Source organism: Meles meles, chromosome 1, assembly GCF_922984935.1.
Source record: "Meles meles chromosome 1, mMelMel3.1 paternal haplotype, whole genome shotgun sequence".
Lineage (NCBI taxonomy): Eukaryota > Metazoa > Chordata > Mammalia > Carnivora > Mustelidae > Meles > Meles meles.
In genome coordinates this window covers 21,033,960-21,056,474 of record NC_060066.1, presented here as the reverse complement: position 1 = coordinate 21,056,474, position 22,515 = coordinate 21,033,960, and the positions used below count along the sequence as shown (strand labels likewise).

General features: G+C 42.3%; 1 long non-coding RNA gene across 5 annotated transcripts in view; it reads left to right on the top strand.

The window, feature by feature from the left end:
* LOC123953259 overlaps positions 1-22,515 on the top strand; it is a 271,167-nt gene that overhangs the window by 19,911 nt on the left and 228,741 nt on the right. For 4 of the 5 annotated variants that reach the window (XR_006820856.1, XR_006820851.1, XR_006820854.1 and 1 more), the window contains one exon: positions 8,245-8,416. This is a non-coding gene — a long non-coding RNA (uncharacterized LOC123953259). Of the gene's footprint in view, positions 1-7,907; positions 7,962-8,244; positions 8,417-22,515 lie in introns of those variants that run through there. The other variant, XR_006820853.1, reaches the window with a different exon arrangement.

Sequence of the window (22,515 nt, the reverse complement as noted above, 5' to 3'; positions counted from 1 at the left end):
CTGGGGTGAGAACGTGGCTTGGACACTTTACATCATTGGGAGTGGCCAGAGTGGAAAGCGTAGAGTGATGCAAAGTCAGCCAAAGGAGCTGAGTAAGGGCTTGAACCCGAACACTGGACCCGGAAGAGCCGGGGCCACCTGGTCTGGGAGCTGAGGGTTTTATCCTGATGATGTTGACATTCACAGGTTCCAGCGGGCGGGTCCAGAAGCAAATTCTCACTTCAGGAACATCATTCTGGCTGCAGCATGGAGAGAGGAATGGAGATAAAAGAGCAACACAAGGGACCCTTAGAGCAACTGTGTGGGCTGCGATTTCATCAGTTTCCAGTGAGAAATGATAGTGACTTAAAATGGAGGCACGTCAGGTGGGACGGAGAGAAATGGATGGATTTGAGAGATATTAAGGAAGCAGAATCCATAAGACTTGACTGATGGGCTATGGGTCTTTAGGGAAAAGAGGAGTCAACCTCAGATTTGTCTTTGAGCCATAGCAGACTGGCAGTGGTGTGAAAGATGAATCCAAGAGACTGTCAGGCTGAAACAAGGGAACCAATTAGAGCCGTGATAAACAATGTTGTTTTGTACAGGGACCCATTCAGGGACCCAAAAAAAAAAAAAAAAAAAAATGTTTATGACTATACTCATTTCAATCAAATGAAAACAACATTATAGAATTCTATTAAGATAATATGTATAATCTTAGAATTAAAATTACTTTTCTTAAAAGAATGTCAGTGAGAAAACTGTCAGTGAGAAAACTGGCCCTGTATCTAGCCACTTAAATATTAATGTCTGGGCCAAGTTCAGACGTGGTACCATGAACGCAACTTGTCATTTTTTGGTTCCTCTTCCTGTGGCGCTTTGGACCTCACAGAAGCATTCTAGAGTATGCTCCTTTTTTATCCTTGATGCAACCTTGCAGGTAGGACTTAATAGGTTTCCAGTACACAGAAGCAGAAACGGAGAAGGAAGGGAAATGGCTTCACTTGCCATATGGCAAAGTTGAGTCTAGAATGTTCCTTCCATTCAGTGCCATGTCTCCCGAGGTTGCAGCCTTTGCGTGCCAGACATCATGCAGATGAAATCAATGTGCTGGCTCCCTGCTTCCTTCAGCAGCCTGAGCCTCTTGCCCTACTGTCTATAGGATTGTCTGTCTACTTAGGGGCACAGAGGCTGAGATGGCAAGAACTGCCCCTTTACCAGGAAACCTGGGACAATGCCTGTTTCTCCTGCGATGGGGGTGGGGGTTGGCCACCCGAGCGTTCTTACCACCTTCCTGCGTTCAGGCCACTTCTGGGGGCCCCTGCTCTGGACCCTCCTGTCAGGCAGGCTTTGACTTTCAGTTACTTGGAGCCCAGGGGCTGGGCAAGACAGAAATGGTCTCTCCAGATGTGGATCCTGTGCTTTGTAGAGTCTGAAAACTTTCCAACCAAGTTGAACTTGGTCTCTGGGTGGTATGTTGTAGCCAAATGAACTAGGTGTAGCCAAAAGAACCTCTCTTCCCAAATCGGCAATTCCATAACCTCCAGGGTCTGATGTCTCTGCCCTTAGCTAGAGCAGAGATGAATAGAACCAGCAAGAGAGAGGAAAGAGAGAGGAGGGGCAGGGAGGACTCTGTTCTGAAACCGTCCCTTCAGGCTGCAGTTCCTGGCCACACAACAGCCTCCTTCATGTCAGGCGATTGCACTATCAATGAGAAGGGAGCTTGTGTCTTAATATGGCAATTTAGAAATTAAAGATGCAATTAAATATGATTACAGATAAGCTTGAAATAGATTTTATGAATATAAACACTCACATGTACAGATGCATGCATTTATTCACTGGTCTCTCCACAAGCACTCTGTAGTCTTTTTTTCCAGCTTTATTGAGCTATAATTGATGTGGAACGTTGTATAAATTTGATATACAATGTGTTGATTTCATACACTTATAAATTGCAAAATGATTGCTACCAGAGTGTTACCTCCATCATGTAGCAGAATTACCATTTTTTGTGTGTGGGGTAAGAACACTTAAGATCTACTCTCTTGGCGATGTTCACGAATATCACACAGCATTATTAACCATAGTCACCGTGCTATGCATTAAATGCCCCGAACTTATTTGTCTTATCACTGAAAGTTTGTACCCTTTGACCAACATCGCCTCAATTTCCCCCTACTTCCCAGCCCGTGGTGACTACCACTGTACTCAGTTCCTATGAGTTTAGCTTTTAAAGATTCCAAACGTAAGTGATATCATTCAGTGTTTGTCTTTCTGTGACTTCCTTCACTTAGCATAATGCCCTCAACATCCATCACTGTTGGCACAAATGGCAGGATCTCCTTCTTTCTCATGGCTGAATAATATTCCATTACATGTGCACGTGTGTGTGTGTGTGTGTGTGTGTGTGTACATATCTCCATATAAATGATGAACGCTGAGTTGCTTCCCTATCTTGGCTATCTTGAGTAATGCTGCAGGGGGCATGGAAAAACAGGGAGTGGTTTGGATTGCCGTGGATGGTTAGTACAGGTTTTGGTGTTTTTCATCTTTCTTAGCCTTTACCTCTGAAGCCCACCTCTATCCTGAACTGCCTTTTCTACTTCCAGAGGCTCATAATGATTGTCTTTGAAATGACCATCAGATTGAGCAGGGAACTGCCCTTAGCATTACAAATACTGGTCATAGACAGTCGCAGATCACCTCTCCTCTCAGTTGCAAAAGTAATATATAAAGTGATAATATGAGCAACTGCCATCTGTGGAACATTTACCATTAACCAAACTCTGAGCTAAGTGCTTTATACACACTAACTTAATGATAGGTTGCAATTCAATTATAGTACGGTATTAGGGTTTTGGGACTTTTATGGCAATAAGTTAGGCATTGCCACACCTCTTTTTTCATTAACTTTATCCAGTTCTTTGAATTGTATACGGTGTGCAGGATTCAAAATGCCAAATTTGCCAATTTTATCTAGACCCTCTGTGAAGTAAGGAAAATGCCTCTTCTTGTGTTTTTATACTTTTCACAGTATGCATGTATTTTGACATGCATGTCAAAATACATTGTCTTCTGTTATTTTTATCCCCCCCAGCTGCTCCTGCTCTTCAGGACCACATCTGCCTCCCTAGAATCTCCCTTAAGGACATGTCTTAGGCCAAGCAGTCTTCCGAAGGCAGCAGTTCTCCGTGATTTCCCCCTCTGACGCAATCCTATAGGGATAGGCACATTTTGACAAAACCCCCAACTGAAAGGCTGTCTCAGAAGGTTATAGAAATGCTAAGGGAGGCTGCAGATGACCTGTGATTGCCAGTTTGGCCCAGTGACACCTCCCTCACTCTGCCCTTTAGGCATATGCAACGCACAATAACATAACTGGAATGATTTTGGGTGCATTCTAATTTGTTCAATTTAAAATGAGGTTGCTTTGAATTTTATTGCATAAAGACATGATGCAAAAAAAAACAAAAACAAAAAAGATCACACTTGTATGTACAATGTCCTATGGAGACCTCCAGAAAAAAAAAAAAAAACTACTGGAAATAAGTGAGTTCATCAAGGTCAGAGGATACAAGATCGATTTACAAAAATCAATTGTAATTTTATGTACTGGCAATGAGCAATCTGACAATGAGATTTAGAAAACAGTTGCATTCACAATAGCACCAAGAAGAATAAAGTACTGAGGAATAAATTTAACAAAGGGAGAGTGAGACACGAACCTCGAAAATTATAAAACACTGGTGGAAAGAGTTAAAGAGGATCTAAATGAATGGAGAAACATTCCATGTTCATGAGCTGGAAAATGTTAATTCTCCTTAATTACTATCAGAATCCTGAGGGATTTTGGTGCACCTGTGCTGCTCCTCTCCTGGGCCATCCTGTTAGCCAGAAGCTGGGCCAGAGTTCGTTTCTCTGGTTGGTGATCTCGGTACTTTGTAAAGATTGAGAAGTGTCAGCTGAAATTGGTTTCCCAGTCATAGGTGGCAGCCAAATGAACTAATTTTAGGTAAGTGAGGCCTCTGTTACCATCCATGACCATAAGGGCCCAAAAAACATCATTAATCAAATGAAAGGCCAAGCCACAGACTAGCTTGAGAAGAATTTTGTAAATCGTCTGTTTCATAAAGGACTGATGTCCAGAATGTATATTGTACCTTGATAATAAGGCAGACAACCCACTAAATACATGGGCACAGTATTGGAATAGACTTTTCCCTAGAGAAGGTATGTGAAGGGCTCACAATGGAAACATGCCCAACACCATTAGATATTAGGGATGTGAAAAATAAAAGCAAAATGAGATACTCCTTCCAATGCACTAGAATGGCTGTAATAAAAAAGAGACAAAAGTAAGTGTTGGGGAGGACGTGGAGAAACTGGAACTCACACAGTGCTGGTGGGAGGTAAAATGGTGCAACCACTTTGGTTGACAGGTTCTCGGATTCTTAGAAAGCTACCGTATGACTCAGTAATTCCACACTTAAATATCTACCCAAGAAAAAGGAAAATACAATACACAACATTTTTAAATGAATGTTCATAGTGTTGCTATAACACAAAACCTCAGACTAGATCCAAATGCCCATCACCATGTAAACACATAAACAAAATATGGTATCATCACACATTGGAATACTCTCCAGTAATAAAAAGAATCGGACTACTTAGTTACTCTACAACACGGAGAAACCTCAAGAACTATGCTAACTGAAGAAATCCAGAAACAAAAGATCACGTATCATGTAATTCTCCATATATGTATATGAAGTATCCGGATGAGGTGATCTCTAGGGACTAAAGGAGATCATTTGCTGGGGCTGGTCTGGGAATTGATAATAAAAAGGCACAAAAGTTTGGGAGGAGAAGAGAGTCTGGGGGTAATTAGGGTGATGAAATGTTTTAAAACTAGATTGTGGTGATATTTGCACATCTGTACACTTTTACTAAAAATTATTGACTTGTACCTTTATTATGGGTGAACACTATGAGTATTATACCTCCATATAGCTATTAATAAAAATTAAATAAAAATAACCAGGATGGAGGGTAGGAGATCCACATAAAACAAGGTTAGCAATAAATTGATGGTTCTTGAGGCTAGATGATAGGTAATAAGGGGTCATTATATACTTTTCCTTTCTGCACTCTGTGTCCATTTAAATTTTTCATAATAAAAAATTAAAAGGAAATAGTAAACAAGGGAAATGTCACTCTTCTTTATTTCTTTATATGAAGTCTGAATCAGTCTTCCTATCACAAGGATGAAAGAAAACTGAGTCTCAGTCATCACAGAGGTGACCTCTTGCTGGGATCACTCAGCCATCTGGGAGGCTCCTGGGATACTTCAAGTCTTCAGGCTATCAGGGTCATGATGGTATGAGTGCTATTTGTTATGAATGATTCTTAGAAGTCAACAATGTTGCATTTACGTGCGGAACAGAGGAGGACTCTCTGGTCTGTGGTACCCATATTTGGAGCCAGCCTCCCCAGATCCCTTCTGGTTCAGGATCCCAGGCTCTCATTCCCTTCTGAGTCTTGATCCATTTTTGCCTAATCTGGGGCATGACTTTTTTGATAGTGGGTTGAACCATAGACCTACATTCTCTTCTCAGCTGTGAGAGTTAACTTCTCCAGGCTCATTCCAGCCCTCTTACTGATGCGGGAGGGCTGGGTTCCTGTCTCACAGAGTAGAGGAATGAATCTGGCGGACAAAAGAAAGTGACCAAAGCGACAGAAGTTTATTAAGCGAGGATACAGAAAACACTCTCAGGAGTGAGAGGGGTCCCGACAGGGTTCCCACGGGGGGCTTTTAGGGTTGGTCTTTTATAGAAAGTTAACCAGGGATCTTAAGTCTTTTTGACTTATCCACTGACAGCACCTTTGTGTAAGCAGGACTAGTAATAACATCTTTAATGGCTTACTTCTTGTAAGGTCTGTTTATTTTCTGTCAACCACAAGAGACTGTCATAAATAAGACACCCCCCCCCCCCCCGGACACCTAGGCCAGGGTGGTCTGGACTGTTCCTTTTTCTCTGGTTTCCTTACACCTCCACATTTTGGGGATTTCTGTGGGTCTGATCATGGAACCCTCCATCTGTTTCTCTCTACCTAGTCCTGCCTGTTCCTTTCTCATTATCTTAACCTCTTTCCTGGATTTTGGCTTTTACAACAGCCAGAAGAGAAGTTCTTCTTGTAGCTCCTTCTATTTAGGCTGTGCTCATGCACCTGAAGTATGGGTTCAAAAACATATTCTTTGACTTTAATACGTGTGTGCAAAATACAAAGACTGTAACATACCAGTCCCTCCTCTTTCCAAACTCATCTTCAGCATGTAAGGCTTGGCGCATTCACTTATTTAATCATTGATAAAACAAATATTTATCGAGCCCCTCCGAGTAACGCTGGGCTGTGTTTGCAGCGCTGGAGTGTGGCGCTGAGCAGAGCCCACAGAGGCTCTGCTTCTGTGCAGCCTAGACTCTAGGACTGATGTTTTCAAACTTTAATGGGCCCAAGAAGCACGCCACAGTAGGGTTAAGATGCAGTCCCCGGGGTGCCTGGGTGGCTCAGTGGATTAAGCCGCTGCCTTCGGCTCAGGTCATGATCCCAGGGTCCTGGGATGGAGCCCCGCATCGGGCTCTCTGCTCCGCAGGGAGCCTGCTTCCTCCTCTCTCTCTGCCTGCCTCTCTGCCTACTTGTGATCTCTCTCTCTGTCAAATAAATAAATAAAATCTTAAAAAAAAAAAAAACCTTTAAAAAAAAAAAAAAAAGATGCAGTCCCGGATTGCCTACATCTGGATGCTGCTCAGGATCTGCATTCTTAACAAACTCCCGAGGGATAGCAATGCTGCTGGTGTCCAAAACACGTTCTGGGGTGGGATGCAGGGAGATTTTGGAGAACACTGAAGTTAATCCTCCATGAGCCTCCATGCTGAATTATCTGCAACAGGCTCCTTTCGTAGTGCAGAGGGAGGGTCATTGACATACTCGCCCTGAGGCACCCCACACCTGTCACTTGGCCCCCAAGTAAGGTATTTCTCTCTTTCCTCATGGACACCCCCCTGATAACAGACCGCACCCTGTCCCACACCCTTTTGTGCTGGCATCCAGAGGCTTCTGTGATTAATTCACAGGTCAGGACTTGTGTGTCAGCCTTCCCTTAGGGAACTGATCCCGCTTTCCACTTCAAAGGCCCATCTGGCAGGTATCAAAGGTTTGTAGATCTCTGGAACTGAACTTGAGCTTTTTCTGGTCTTATATTTTTAACTCCTTCCTGCTCCCCACCTCTAAGTTATTATGTTAACGATAAGAAGGAAAAATTGGGGGAAACACCCTTGTTTTGCCTTATTTTTTATATGCCTTGTTTCTCCTGGAAAGCGATCTCATTGTGTTTGTGTGGTTGTTCCACAAAGTGGGTTAATTCTCTGTAGGCCCCGTGGCTATAGTTCAGAAGAGCAGGCTTCTAAACAGCCAGGTTGGTCAGGCATTTATGTATCCAGCCACAGCCGGGGAGGTTGTCTGGTGATGCCAGCTTACTGGAGTGCTGCCTCTAGGAAACGGTTCTAATGGAATCTTTGGAAAGGCAGACAAAAATATCTGTAAAATGCAGTTCTTACAACTTCATGATAGTAATAAATACTTGGGGGGGGAAGAAAAACCCTACATGTCTGTATTTGCTTCCTATTGCTGTTCTAACAGATTGCGTTAGATTTAGTGACTTTAAAATACATGTTCACTCTTGAAGTTCTGGAGGTCACAAGTCTGCAATCAGTTTCGCTGGGCTAAAGTCAAAGGGTGTGTGGGGGGGGTGGGTGGGAGGTGGTGACCTGATTGGGTGGAGGCCAGGGGCGTGGGTGGTGAAAGAATTCACCCCAGGCAGAACAAAGGACATAGAAGTTTATTGAATACTTTGCAAGGGAGCAGTGAGCAGGATAGCCAAGGAGAGACTGTCTGGGCAAGGCTGTAGAGAGGAGGTATGGGCAGGTGTGGAGGTATGGGAATGTATGCAGTTGTCCTTTTTTAGCATCTGTGTCCGGGTGTAATTAGCCCATCGGACAGCTAGGGTTTATGGATATTTTGAGATGGGTCCCCTCTGGGTCTGCTTGGATTCAGCCAGGGGATGGCAGCCCCAGTGGGCCCTTCTGCCTTACTCGAGTTCTTATTGTTCAAGTCAATTACTTGAAAGGGGCTTCTGCAGTGTGAGGCCTGGTTCATTGTGGGGTCTCCGAAGGCATCTTTTTTCTTTGTCTTTTTCAGCTCTATTGGCCCCCCATTTTCCGTGGCTTGTGGCCCCCTCCCTCCATATTCAAAGCTCATCGTTTCAATCTCTGATTCTACCGTCATGTTGCCTTCTTCTCCAACTCTGACTCTTCCCTCATCCCTTTCCGGAGGACTGGTGATTACTTCAGGTCCACGAAGGTAATCCAAGGTAATATACTCTTTTTTAAAGCTTAATCTCTTAACATTAAGTTCCTTAATTTACTCACGTCTGCAAAGTCCCTTTCGCTCTATCAGGTAACATTCTCCGGTTCCTGGGATTATGATGTGGACATCGAGGGGACCATTATTCAGTAGCAAACCATGGGAAGTAGTTAATAGTGTTATATTTATTCAGTGGAATATTTTATAGATGTTAAATCTCTTGAATAGCATTTAATGAAAACAGAAAGTACTATAATGCATTCAGCATTTGTTCACTGAATCTAATGCTTCCTATGTTCCGGGCTCTGTTCTGAGCACTGGGTATATAGTCGGGAGTGAAGGCCCAGCTCTCTTGCATCTTATGTCCTGGTCAAAGAGACAGACAATGAGCAAATAAATTAATAAACAGAATAATTTCAACTAGCAGTAAGTGCTATGAAGCCAGTTGGGTGGGGGTCAATGAGGGGGATGACCTTGCACAGAGAATCAAGTAAGACTCCCTGAAGAGGTTACATTTCCACTAAGACCTGATGAAGAGAAGGATCCAGCCACGTGCCAGCCACTGGTAGAATGTTCTAGGCAGAAAGAAAAGCGAAGACTAATGACCTTTCTTGAGGCAGGCAGGTGTTTGGTGCATAGTGAAGACTAAGGCTGGTGTGGCTGGGCATGGTGTCAAGGGGAGAGGTAGGACAGGTGGGCAAGAGGAAGTATGTTGCCAACCATCAGCTGGCAGATAACCACTGGATGCTTACCCTAACTTCCCATCTCTCTTCTTTCCCACGGAGGCAACCAGTTTAGTGTCAAGCATTGATACATGTAGTTAAAATATCGCTCTTGCTCCTGAAGTAGGGATTAGGAGGTTTTGGGCACATCCTTGCCAATAAAGATGTCCAGTAAAACCGGTGTGTAGAAGGAGGACTTTCACTTTTGCCCTTTAACTCCTTTCTCTCTGGAACATGGACAGCATCCTAGAAATAGAGCAGAGCCTTGCAACCATGAACCTGAGAGCTTTGGGCTCATCATTTTGGAACATAAAAAGTGCCTGGGAACTTGAGGGGACATGTGGCTCTTACTCTCATCCAAAAAACCTACCTCCACATTCCTGTTTGGTTGGGTACGGGAACCAGAGTTCTAAGACATGAACTGGAATCCGATCCCTCAATGATAAATAGAGTAAGAAATGTATATTTTGTTCTATTTGTAACTGGAAATTACCATTGGAAGGTTTTAAACAGGAAAGCAATATGGTCTGATTTATATTTGTGACAAATGGTCCTATCTGCTCTATGGAGACTAGATGGTAGGTCCTACTGGGGACATCAAGTAAATGATCACTGCAGTAATTCAAGAGAGGAAGGATGCTAGCTTAGATGAGGGTTATACCCGTGAAGGTGGGGAGACAGTTTGTATTGTACTAAGTTTAAAAAAGGGAAACAGTAAGATATATTTACTTTATAGACAGTAAAATAATAGTAACCAACATTTATTGAGTATCCTTTATGGCCGGATAAGGTTTTAAGCATTTACATATACTAACTCACTCATTTTATTGTTATACTAGTTGTGGGAAGCAGGCATTATTTTTATCCACATTTTACAAGTAAGAACACTAAGAAGTGAAAAGGCTAAATAATTTTGTAGTAAGTTATGGAGGATGCCTTCCTCGTGTGTGTGTGTGTGTGTGTGTGTGTGTGTGTGTGTGTGTGTGTGTTTGGGAGGTTCTGTATGTGGGTGTGGGTGTGCAGATAGGGAGATACAGATGGGGACACCCTGGGGGAAAAAAGCTAAAAGGAAATATACCAAATATTTTAGAAGTTTTATGTCTGAGCAATAGTGCGTCATGCAATTTTTCTTCTTTATGCTTTTCTTATTTTCCAGTGTTTCTACAGTGAACCTGGGCTATCTTTACATACTGGAGCATAATTAATACGTAAAAGATACCGTGGTTTAGAATTGTGGTGTTAATGCATTTTATATCATGTCAGCTGCTTTGAGGCACAGAGAGAAAGGCTCATAGCACAGTTACCACAGCCAGATAGGAAGCTGAGCCTCGGAAATGAAATCATGGACCAGGTGAAGTTTCTAGATCTTTAGGGCATAGCGATGGCTTCTTCATCCTAGTCCTGTCATCCATCCACTCACTGGTGGATAGTCCTATTCAAAGAACGAGGCTTTTCAGCTTTTCCACACTCTGATATTGTAGATACAGAGCAGCCTTTCAGCTTGGTCTGCCTTTTCAGATGTGCTCCCAACATCTGGATTCTGTATGCCACGTTGGCTTTCTCTGAAGAATTTCCCTTGTCCGACATGACATCATTTAGTGTATTTATGTTGGAGAACCCTCAGGGAAATACTACACCTGTGTTATATATGTGAATGTGTGGTTATAAATTGCAGAACAACAAATCATTAGAAGGTGAATCCACTTATCAAATTCCTATTCAAAGAAAAACCACACAAACTACTGAATTCTCTGTATCCTTTGCCAGAGCCAGTCAACAAGGAGAGGGCATCAAAATCCAATTTAGGGCTAGGGGACCCCAAAACTAACCTTTTAGACTCCAAATCCTGAAGTTAGCAGAAAACATTCTTTAACCTCTCTGCAGGCACAGAACATTTATTTCATTTCTTAGAATCACCCAGTCTCCATATCCTCAGACTCCAGTGCGTGTCTACTGTTTGCTCGGTTCTTAGCACTCAGCCTTGTGCATCAATACCGTGAATATATTAGAAGAAAAATGTACATCCCTAAATGTATCAAAAATAGAAAACAAGAGATAGTAAAATAATGGACTCAAAAATCAGAGAATGAACAAAATGCTAATTTTTGCATTAGTATGCACATATCTTTTTTTCTTAAGGATTTGAGAACATTGGAGTATGTGCTCCTTGTTTTTACATAGACAATTTGAAGGACATAAAATCCATGATGTATTGAAAAACTTATGCTAGGAACTGAGGGCAAAAGTCTAAATATACCACACTCTATTCTTTTAAAATAGCTCTGTGTTTCATTACATTTTCTGCCACCTATTAGATCTGACTAATTCATAAGTGAAGGTAGCCTTTGGATTATGTAGTCAAGTTAAATAGAATGTCATTGGGGAAGAAAATGATGATAAAATGATGAGAAACAGTGTTCATTATACAATCAAGAACTGTGAAAAAGATTAGAATAGAGAGGCTTTAGGAGAAGAATTGTTTTTGTTTGTTTGTCTGTCTGTTTTACTTTGAAATAGATACAGGAGCTTAGTTGAAGCTGCCCGACAATACAAGGGTTTCGATAAAATAAAAAAGAGCAGGTTTCAGTAGAGCAAGGCACTCCTTCCTAAATGGACTAATTCTGATAAATCACCAAGACATGGGGCTGTCAGATTCCAGACAATGAATTTATACAGAAGGAAACAAAGCCCCATAGATGCTTTTATTGTAGACGTTCTTACTATGTCACAGCCAAGCTATAAAACAGGCAAAGAACTGAGCATAATTACAGCCTGTCTCAACGAAGTGAGGACAACTGGTTGGAGAAAATCTCCATGGAAGCCCATTGCACTGGGGGTGGGTGGGTGGTGGGTATTCTCAGCAGGACCATAAGTCAGGTTCAGGGGCAGGAACTGTATCTGTGCTGTGCAAAGTTGTGGGTCTGATTCGTAGACATTAATTTGGGTTATCTTAGTTGGACAATGGAAGAATGAGCCTGAGTTCTGGGACCAGAGGTTTGGGACTTGGTCTTAGCCCTCACATAATGCAGGGTTCCCTTGGGGGAAGGCAGCAGCTTCTCTAAGCCAGTTTTCATATTCATAAAATATAGTGCTGTGTCTATGTGCACTGTACGGACTGTTCCAACTTGGGCATTCTGATTCTTTCTCTTTAGAACCTTGGCTTGTTTTCTTTACTCCAATGGCGGGGCAATATTGAAAGTTTAATTGCCAGCAAATGAAAAGGGAAAATCCAAAGGTCAGAAAAGACGCTTAGAGCCTGCCGATCCCTGGTGTGAAGGATAATATTGTCGTTTGTCAAATATTTCACTTTCCTACTTCTTCCTTGAAGAACCCCTCCTTGTGTGAGGTTTATATGTCTCTGCCCTGATGAAGTCAGGAGTGGTCATGTCAACATGCTTTGTTTAATGGAATACAGATGGAAGTCATATATGTCACTTCCAAGATGAGGATATTAGGTTTGTGATGTCTCTTCTCTGTACGATGGGCACAGATATATCTGAGATAGAGGATGTTCTCTCAGCCCGAGTCTGGAGTGACTGATATTTGGAGTAGTTAATGATCATGCATTGTGAGCAAGAAATAAACCTTTGTTTTAAGCCACTGCAATTTTGTGGATCATTTGTGATCATGGCAAAACAACATTCTGGGTATGGCCGACTATGAAAAGCAGTTCTGATTTCTTGATTATGATTCCAACAGAAAATCAGAATTCTTTTTTTTTTTTTTAAAGATTTTATTTATTTATTTGACAGACAGAGATCACAACTAGGCAGGGAGACAGTCAGAGAGAGAGGAGGAAGCAGGCTCTCTGCGGAGCAGAGAGCCCGATGCGGGGCTCGATCCCAGGACCCTGGGATCATGACCTGAGCCGAAAGCAGAGGCTTTAACTCACTGAGCCACCCAGGCGCCCCAGAAAATCAGAATTCTAAACCTTTTTTTAAGAAGAGGAATCCATCAAAATCCTGGAGGAATCCATTAAAATCCTGGAGGAGAACATAGACAGTAACCTCTTTGCATCAGCCACAGCAACTTCTTTCAAGACACGTCTCCAAAGACAAGAGAAACAAAAGCGAAAATGATCCTTTGGGACTTCATCAAGATAAAAAGCTTCTGCACAGTGAAGGAAACAGTCAACAAAACAAAGAGGCAACCCACAGAGTGGGAGAAGATATTTGCAAATGACACTACAGACAAAGGACTGATATCCAGGATCTATAAAGAATTTCTCAAACTCAACACACACAAAACAGATAATCAAGTCAAAAAATGGGCTGAGGGCATGAGCAGACACTTCTCCAAAGAAGACATACAAATGACTAACAGACACATGAAAAAGTGTTCATCATCACTAGCCCACAGGGAAATTCAAATCAAAACCACATTGAGATACCACCTTACACCAGTTAGAATGGCAAAATTTACCAAGGCAAGGAACAACAAGTGTTGGGAGAAGTTGTGCAGAAAGGGGAACCCTGTTACACAATTGGTGGGAATGCAAATTGGTGCAGCCACTTTGGAAAACAGTGTGGAGATTCCTTAAGAAATTAAAAATAGAGCATTCCTATGACCCTGCAATTGCACTTCTGGGTATTTACCCTAAAGATACAGATGTAGTGAAAAAAAGGGCCACATGCACCCCAGTGTTCATAGCAGCAATGTCCACAATAGCCAAACTGTGGAAAGACCCGAGATGCCCTTCAACAGATGAATGCATGAATTAGATGTGGTCCATATACACAATGAAATATTACTCAGCCATCAGAAAGGATGAATACTTGGGGCACCTGGGTGGCTCAGTGGGTTAAAGCCTCTGCCTTCAGCTCAGGTCATGATCTCAGGGTCCTGGGATCGAGCCCCGCATTGGGCTCTCTGCTCCGCAGGGAGCCTGCTTCCTCCTCTCTCTCTGCCTGCCTCTCTGCCTGCTTGTGATTTCCGTCTGTCAAATCAATAAAATATAAAAAAAAAAAAAAAAAAAAAAAAAAGAAAGGATGAATACTCAACTTTTGCATCAACATGGTTAGGACTGGAGGAGATTATGCTAAGTGAAATAAGTCAAGCAGAGAAAGCCAATTATCATATGGTTTCACTTATTTGTGGAACATAAGGAATAACATGGCGGCCATTAGGAGAAGGAAGGGAAAAATGAAGGGGGAGAAATCGGAGTGGGAGATGAACCATGAGAGACTATGGACTCTGGGAAACAAACTGAGGGTTTTAGAAGGGAGGGGGGCGGGTAGGGAAGTGGGTTAGCCCTGTGGTGGGTATTAAGGAGGGCACATATTACGTGGAGCACTGGGTGTTATACGCAAACAAGGAATTATGGAATACTACATCAGAAACTAATAATATACTGTATGGTGACTATCATAACACAATAAAAAAAAACCCAAATGGTCTCTTAATCCTCATTTAAGTACTCTCATATGCAAGTATATTTGGTACATACATATATATGTGTGTATATGGATATATGCATATATACGTAGGATATATACACATATATACATGGGTATGTTGTATATATAATTTAAATATATGAATTCCCTGCTAATGTCTATGTCACATACCCCATTGTAGGCACTAGGCTATGGAAGATTTGAGTAATTTTGTTTCCATTTAGTCTATGATGCCTTTAATTTTCTCCCATGAACAAGGTTGCCTCTGTGCCTTTTATCTATTTATCCAACAAATAGTGTTTGATCACCTACTAAGTGACGGTAATCCCTGGAGATGCCAGAGTGAAGAGATAAACATGGCCCCTCAAGTCTGTCATATTACATCTTCCAGCGGCTTCAAGGAGGCAGGTCCCAGATGCAGTGAAAAATGGCATGCTGGTGCTTTCTAGAGGAAGTGACAACGAATCCAAGAACTGAAGAGTAAATAGTGATTAGACAGGAGAAGTGTTCGTGTGTGTGTGTGTGTGTGTGTGTGTGTGTGTGTGTGTGTGTGTGTAAAGATAGGTCAGGGAGGGGCGCCTGGGTGGCTCAGTCATTAAACATCTGCCTTCAGCTCAGGTCATGATCCCAGGGTCCTGGGATCAAGCCCCACATCATGCTCCTTGCTCAGAGGAGAGCCTGCTTTTCCCTCTCCCACTCCCCCTGCTTATGTTCCCTCTCTCAGTGTGTCTCTCTCTGTCAAAGAAATAAAATCTTAAAAAAAAGTAAAGATAGGTTGGGGAATTAAGGATACTGGTGAAGAATGTTCCAGGAGAGGAAACCACGCCAGTGAAAGACCAGTGATGAAGCCAGACTACAGATATTAAGGGGGGACGGGGCATTGTTTGGAAAGGAAGGAGACACCAGATCATATAGGAACTTCTAAGTCATATTCAGGCCCTGGATTTTATCTGAAGAGTCAATGCGGAACCCCTGAAGGGTTTTAAGGAAGATGTTTCCTCTCCTTTGAACACCCTCCACATCCAACCATCCCCTCCCATCTAATCCACTCAACAACCTCTTCTTTAGAGTCTGATTGAACTCTCTAGAACCTTCCCAGGCAGCTATAGCTCCTTCCTCTCTAACTTGTCATTTGTATATACATAGATATTTCCCTGTACACATTTATATCTATTCACTTTCATCCCTTTCCCACAACTTAAGATCAAAAACTCTTGGGGGCACGGCCTTGTCTTTTCATCTGTGGATCCTCAGTGACTCTCAGTCCTTGGCTCTTGGCGGACACTGTAAATGTGGCAAAAAGAATGAGCAGAAAGAGGAGAGCCTGGGAAGGATCCAACCTGTAAGGAAATGTCACCCCTGAGGCAGAGCAGTCAGATGCCTCCCGACACTCTTGGGCCTTTACCACAGAGAACATCTGTTTTTGAGGAGTCTCAGAATGATCTCGTTCAGAGATGACACTTAGCCGGGGAAACTTAGGTCCCAGATCTTGCCACCACCCTTTCCTCTGAGTGACTCAGGCCAGCTGGGGCTTCACCTGTCTTTTCTCATTCTCTCAGTCAGTTGCCACCATTGGGAATATCTGTCTAGGCTCCTGCTTCAACCCAGGGTGCCTCAGGCGTGTAGGTAGCTCCATGGCTTTGGAGGTGAGTGGACCTGAAATCAGGCCTTACTCAGCTCTGCCATTGACTGGTTTTGCACGGGAAGTGGAAGTCTAAGGTGACCGTCCGCATCCCACACGCTGTACCATCTCCTCACCCCTCCAGCTGCGTGTAGGTGGGACCTGTGAATATGACTGGATAGCATTCCTGTGATCAGGTAACTAATCAGTTGACTTTGAGTGAACCAAACGGGAAATTACCTTGGGGGCACGTAGTGGGGGAACCTGATGGGCCCAGGAGCAAACAGCCAAGTTGGAAACTGCCTCCTGGAGCCATATGGGCAGGCGAGTATGTGACCTCTACTGCCTGACATGAATTCTGCCAATAGCCAGAGAGCTTGGATGAGGGCCGCAAACCTCAGGAGAGGTTTCAGTGTGGAGAAGCCAGAGCAGGTAACCCAGCTCCTGACCCATGAGAACTATGAGATAATGCAGTGGTGTTTCTTAAGCTGCCAAGATTGTGGTGATTTTTTTAATGCAGTAAGGACATATCAACAGAACGCCAATACGCTATGTGACTGTGTGATGTTGGGATGATTGCCTTCCTTCTCTGAACCTCATTTTCCTCATCTGTGAAGTGAGCATGCTAATCTTAGCCCCTCGTGAGGAGTCATTTGTTGAAACCGACTGAGATAATATAGGCAGAGTACCTAGTATTCTCAACATGGGTTAAGTACCCTGTCTGTTGCCTCCCCCCACCGGCACCACCATATGCATATGCATTTTTTGGAACATTCTGCCCTGGTTGCCCCTTCAAAGAGCCTGTCCAGGGATTCAGGCTGGTGGTAGGTGTCATTTTCCTAGCAGCCCATCCTAGGGCTAGTGTTCTGATGAAAATTCCTATTGTAATGCATAGCCATGAGGAGTCTAGGATGAAATTGCTTTGGGAGCCTTTGTGTGATTAACATTTCAGCTGTTTATGGAGTCTTTGCCCTATCATTTCCTGTTTTAAAAAATTAATGTGCTGGTTTATTATTAAAAAACAAGGAGGGGGGAAGTTCAGTGCACAGAGAAATAGTTCTAGATGATCTAAATAAAAGTGTCTGAGTAGGGAGAATATTTGGAAGACCTCTTTTTTATTTAGATGCTCTTTTCATCCCTATAACTTTTTCTTTTGATGTCACTCCCCCTTTACCCCAGTTCCTTGCCTTCTGTCACCCTGCCCCTAAATCTGAGTGGAATAAAAGGCATTCAAGTTAAGAGCATTGTGACTTTTTAATTATGCCAGTGGTGTTGTATATGACAGCGTTGTGTGTGACCCATCGTGTCAGAGGGTATTTGAGTCAGAGGGGGCTTTGCATGCCCATTTTACAGATAAGAAAAACTGAGGTGTGGAGGTTTAATTGCCCAAGGAAACACAGCTAATTAGTGACTCCGTTTTCTCTGAAGGAAACCAGATCTCCTAACATGCTCCCCTCAGGTAATCTGATTCATTCACTTTTGTATGTATCAAAGTTTAAAGCCTACGCTGGTGATCTGAGGCTCCCATGCTCCCTTCTTCCTGATACACTTCAGGGCAGACATCATCATGGATGCCAATGATCTGTAAGGCTACCTCCAACTGCACCCCCACAGGGAGTAGAAGGCTTTCTTACGCCAGATGGAAAGACCCAGTTCAATAAGAAGGAAAGATTTAGGTTGGATTTAAGGGGCAGAAATAGCTCAGTTGCCAGTACTAACTTTGAATGGTTCTGAGAAATAATGTTCTTTAGGGATCATCAAGGAGACTAGAGATTTATGTACCCATTAGATGGATTTAGTCATTATCCCCTTGGCCTTACTCTTTGTCCTCTGTCTGCTATCCCAATATATTTCTGATGCCTAGTATTTATTTAATGGAACAGACTGGGCTCCCTTTTCATAAAAGGAAGAAAAAAATTCTGTTCTAGAGCCTCATCAACTTGGGATCGTAGTAAAATTGATGGAGCATTTACTGTGTGTGCAAGAATATTAACATGTAGGCCTGAGAGCGCTAGCGTTAGGAAGTCTTGCTTGTAACATTGGCCTTGGCCATCATCCGGGAGCTTGAATGGTGAAGAGTTCCTTACAGTGATCTGAAATGGCCCCTCGCTGATGAGAGTGGCTCACTGTGCCTGAATTGTTTGTACAAACAGTATCATTCATGCTAAATACGTGCTGTCCTTATAGAATTCTGGAATATGGGTGCATGCCAGGCAGTGGGTGCTTATGGGCCCCGTTCCCGGTAAAAACTTAGGTCCCAGTCTCCAGGGAGCGTCTGGAGCAGACAGTATGCCCCATGTGCTGCAGCCACCCATTGCTGAAGGAACCGAGTGTGTCCTGTGTGACAGCAGTGGGGCAGGCCCCTTCGAAGCTTGCGTTTGGTTTCCTTTGGATTTTGTTCTGTTCTCCTTTACCGTTGCCAATTTTGTTTTATATCCTTTTCACTGCAACAAATCTGAGCTGTGAGTACAAGTATATATACTAAGTCATATAATTCCTCATAGCAAGTCACCAAGGGTAGGGCTGGTCTTCAGACTTCTTCACTCCCTTAGGGAGAATATATTTATTTTGTTTTATTTTCTGAGAATCCTGCCCAGCACCACGAAAGCAGCAGGCTCTAATTTGAGGGAGCTCAAGTTCAAGAGCTCATATGAAGGGGAGCCTGGGTGGCTCAGTCGGGGGAGCGTCTGATTCTTGATTTCAGCTCAGATCGTGATCTCTCGGGGTCATGGGATTGAGCCCCATATTAGCTCTGTGCTCAGCTAAAGATATGCTTGAGATTCTCTCTCCCTCTTCTTCTGTCCCTTCCCCCACTCTCTCTCTCTAAATAAATTAATAAAATCTTTTAAAAAAATAAATCTAAATAGAGAGCCAATATGAGGAAAAGACAGTCCACTCTAAAATACTCAAATATAATGTTATACATCATTTATACCCATTATTTCCCTCTGCCCCTCTCTACATTCCATGTTTTTATTCTTTTTTAATTTTTTACTTTATTATTTCCTTCCTGTTCATTTCCAGTGTTTCTATCTGTCTTATCTTACATCGCAGGCTGTGAATTTCATGATACCAAAGATTCTGTAAATAACGGGTTTAGCAGAAAACAACAAAATATAAGTGTATGGAGTCTCCATTTTTTTATGCTTAGAAATTTAATTATTTATCTTCTCATTAAAAGAAATCCCTTAATATTTTTGTCCTTTAGTTTTCTAATCTGATCAATGAGGCTAGTATTCTCTGTCACCTCAGGAAGTTACAGAAGGGGTCAAATGAGGTGATTTTTATGTAAGAATTTCAAAAATTTGAGCCATCAAGAATTGTTGAACCTTATTATTCCTGTGGAACAATCACAAGTGGATTACATGAGAAATGCATGCCCTTGAGATGTGGGCACTCTCTCTCTGTTCATAAAATGACAGAGGAGAGAATATAAAGATACTCAATGAGAAAGAACCATAGAAACACACTTAGCCCTGAGTAACAGAAGATTAAGAGAAGGGTTTGATTGCTGACTTCAAGTATGCAAAGGACAGCCATGAAGAAAAAAACAAGAGAACAATTCTGTTTGACTTCACAAGATAGACTCAAAACTAATGGGAAAAAAAACAAACCACAAAACAACAACAACAACAACAACAACAAAAACCAGAGTAATAAGAAGAAAGACCTGCCTGTCTGGCGCATAGGGAAAGAAAGAGTGGGAGAACGTGGTCTTCAGAGCTGTTCAAGGTCAGGCTGAAGCACAGCATCCTGCCTATTTCCCGAGGAATTAAACACCAGATTTATGAATGAGCTTCTTTTGTGAACCAGCCGCCCCCCCGTAATTTTTGCTTCAGCATTCTTTGTGCTATTATTTATTGAACGTTTAAATAATTCATTTTTTAAAGTTTATTTATTTATTTATTTATTTATTTATTTATTAGACAAACAGAGATCACAAGTAGGCAGAGAGGCCAGCAGAGAGAGAGGAAGGGAAGCAGGCTCCCCACTGAGCAGAGAGCCTGATGAGGGGCTCGATCCCAGGACTCTGGGATCATGACCTGAGCCAAAGGCAGAGCCTTTAACCCACTGAGCTGCCCAGGGGCCCTAATTCATTCATTTTTTAAGGATACTTATTTTAAAACTATATTTTGCACATTTGCTGTTTTGATTATTATTTTTTTATAATGTACATTAAAATGCAAAGGTAACTATAAAAAACATACATCTGTTAGTAAAACTGAAACTAGATGCCTTCCAAACCTGATGCTCCATGGAAATTCTTAAGCCAAATGAAAGACAAGGATAAAAACAAAACTGCAATTCCAGGGCCCTGATTTCTATTTCTGAGAACCTTTTGGTCACTTGGCACCACGTAATCTTTCTTGAAGAAAGACATGGTGCTTCATTTGTGGAGTTGAGAGTATGCCTTGACCTATCTTTCTAGAGATCATAAGGCTCTCCTCCACTTCTGCACTGCTGATCCCTCTCCCACAACCCACCGGGATGATGGGTGCAAACCGGGACTCAAGCAGTCTGGATGTATGCTAGCCTACATTTTCCTCACTCTTGCTGCCCTGGTTTTCCGCACTTAATTCTTGACTCCTGCCCTATTATCTACGGATGCAGGCTAAGCCTTCCCTCCCCTTTGTCTCATATGCATACTTGGTCTAGAGAAGTTACAGCCCCTCCCTCACACCCAGAGTTGATTAGCACAGAGAAGGGCACCTGGCCCAAGATGGATCAGTTTTCTTCTTGCTCGAATTTGGAATTTCAGCCTAGAGACAATGTATAGTTGCTAGGGCTGTTTTTAAACAAAGTACCACGAACTGGGTGGCCAGCAAGGAGAAGCAGTGAATAGTTGGTCCGGGATCTGAGTAAAAAGCAGGTGGAAACTATATATTCAGTGAAGACTAAACAATGACTAACATAGAGGAAACTATACTGCAAACACCCCAGATTACATAGTCAGCAGGAGTGAGTGCCTAAAGCAACTGACCTTTATTACAGAGACTGTAGACAGATGTAAAAATTTTATACTACCTGTTGCTATCTTAAATATACCTTTGGTGTGTTATGTATGTTACTTGATGGGGAAAGGAAAGCCACGCTTCACAGAGGCCTGCTCGAAAACAGCTTGATCAGAAAGAAGGACCTCTTCAAACTCAAGATCAATTTAAGATCTTTGTAGGTCCTAGGTTTTTTTTTGTTTTTAGAGACCCATATCATATCAAATATATATTGATAACGGAAGTGGTACATTTGAACTTACATATAACCGTCTTAAGATTTAATTGTCCTTGGATAGTTAATAAAATGTTGCATTCTGTAGGTACAACAATAGCATTTATTAATTCCTGTTTTGTAATTTTCTTATTTTAGAGCCAATACATGTTGTTGCATTTTGTTTGTGGCGGGGGAGGGGGCATTGAAAGTTTTGTAGGCTTGGGATGTCTGGGTGGCTCAGTCAGTTAAGTGTCTGCCTTCAGCTCAGGTCATGATCCCAGAGTCCTGGGATCAAGCCCTGCATTGGGCTCCTTCCTCAGTGGGGAGCCTGCTTCTCCCTCTGCCTGCCACTCCCCTTGCTTGTTCTCTTGCTCTCTCTGTCTCGACTCTCTCTAACAAATAAATAAAATATTTTTTTAAAGAAAATTTTATAGGCTTTATGCATTGTGCTTTTGGGCCCAGTGGAAGAAATTGGAAGTTTGTATCTTAATGGCTTAAAAACATTTTTTAGAAGATTTTACATATTTGAAAGAAAGAGATGTGCATGCAAGAGAGAGCACACACAAGTTGGTGGCGGAGGACAGAGGGAGAGGGATATGAAGACTTCCCTCTGAGCAGGGAGCCTGATGGGGCTAAATCCCAGGGCTCTGGGATCATGACTTGAGCTGGAGGGCAGATGCTTAACCAATTGAGCTACTCAGGTGCCTCTGTTTTAAAATTTTAATCAATTTATAGTCACATTTTTCTTAACAACTGAAAAACATAATTCTTAGTATATTATTTAAACTTCTTCTGTATTTGCTTTCAAGAAGTGTCTGGGAGTAAGCCCAGGTTTCCAGAAGCAGGAGAAATAGTTCTGTATTTAAGATGCTACTATTAATGCCTCTGCAACAAAAAAATAAGTCCTCATTTTATTTTTTTATTTTTTTATTATGTTGTGTTAGTCAACCTTAAGGTGATGTAAGGTGAGGTGAGTGCTCTTATGGATAACTATGGATTATAGCATCTTTTAAAAAATTCACAATATTTATCAAGTCTTGCAACTTTTCCCAAAAGGCATCTGGGAACAGTGTTTAGGAGCATTTACCTGCATTCAAAGCTCAGTTTCTCTGTGGTGTGACTTTGGGAAATTACTTAATCTTGCTGCCTCCACTTTCTC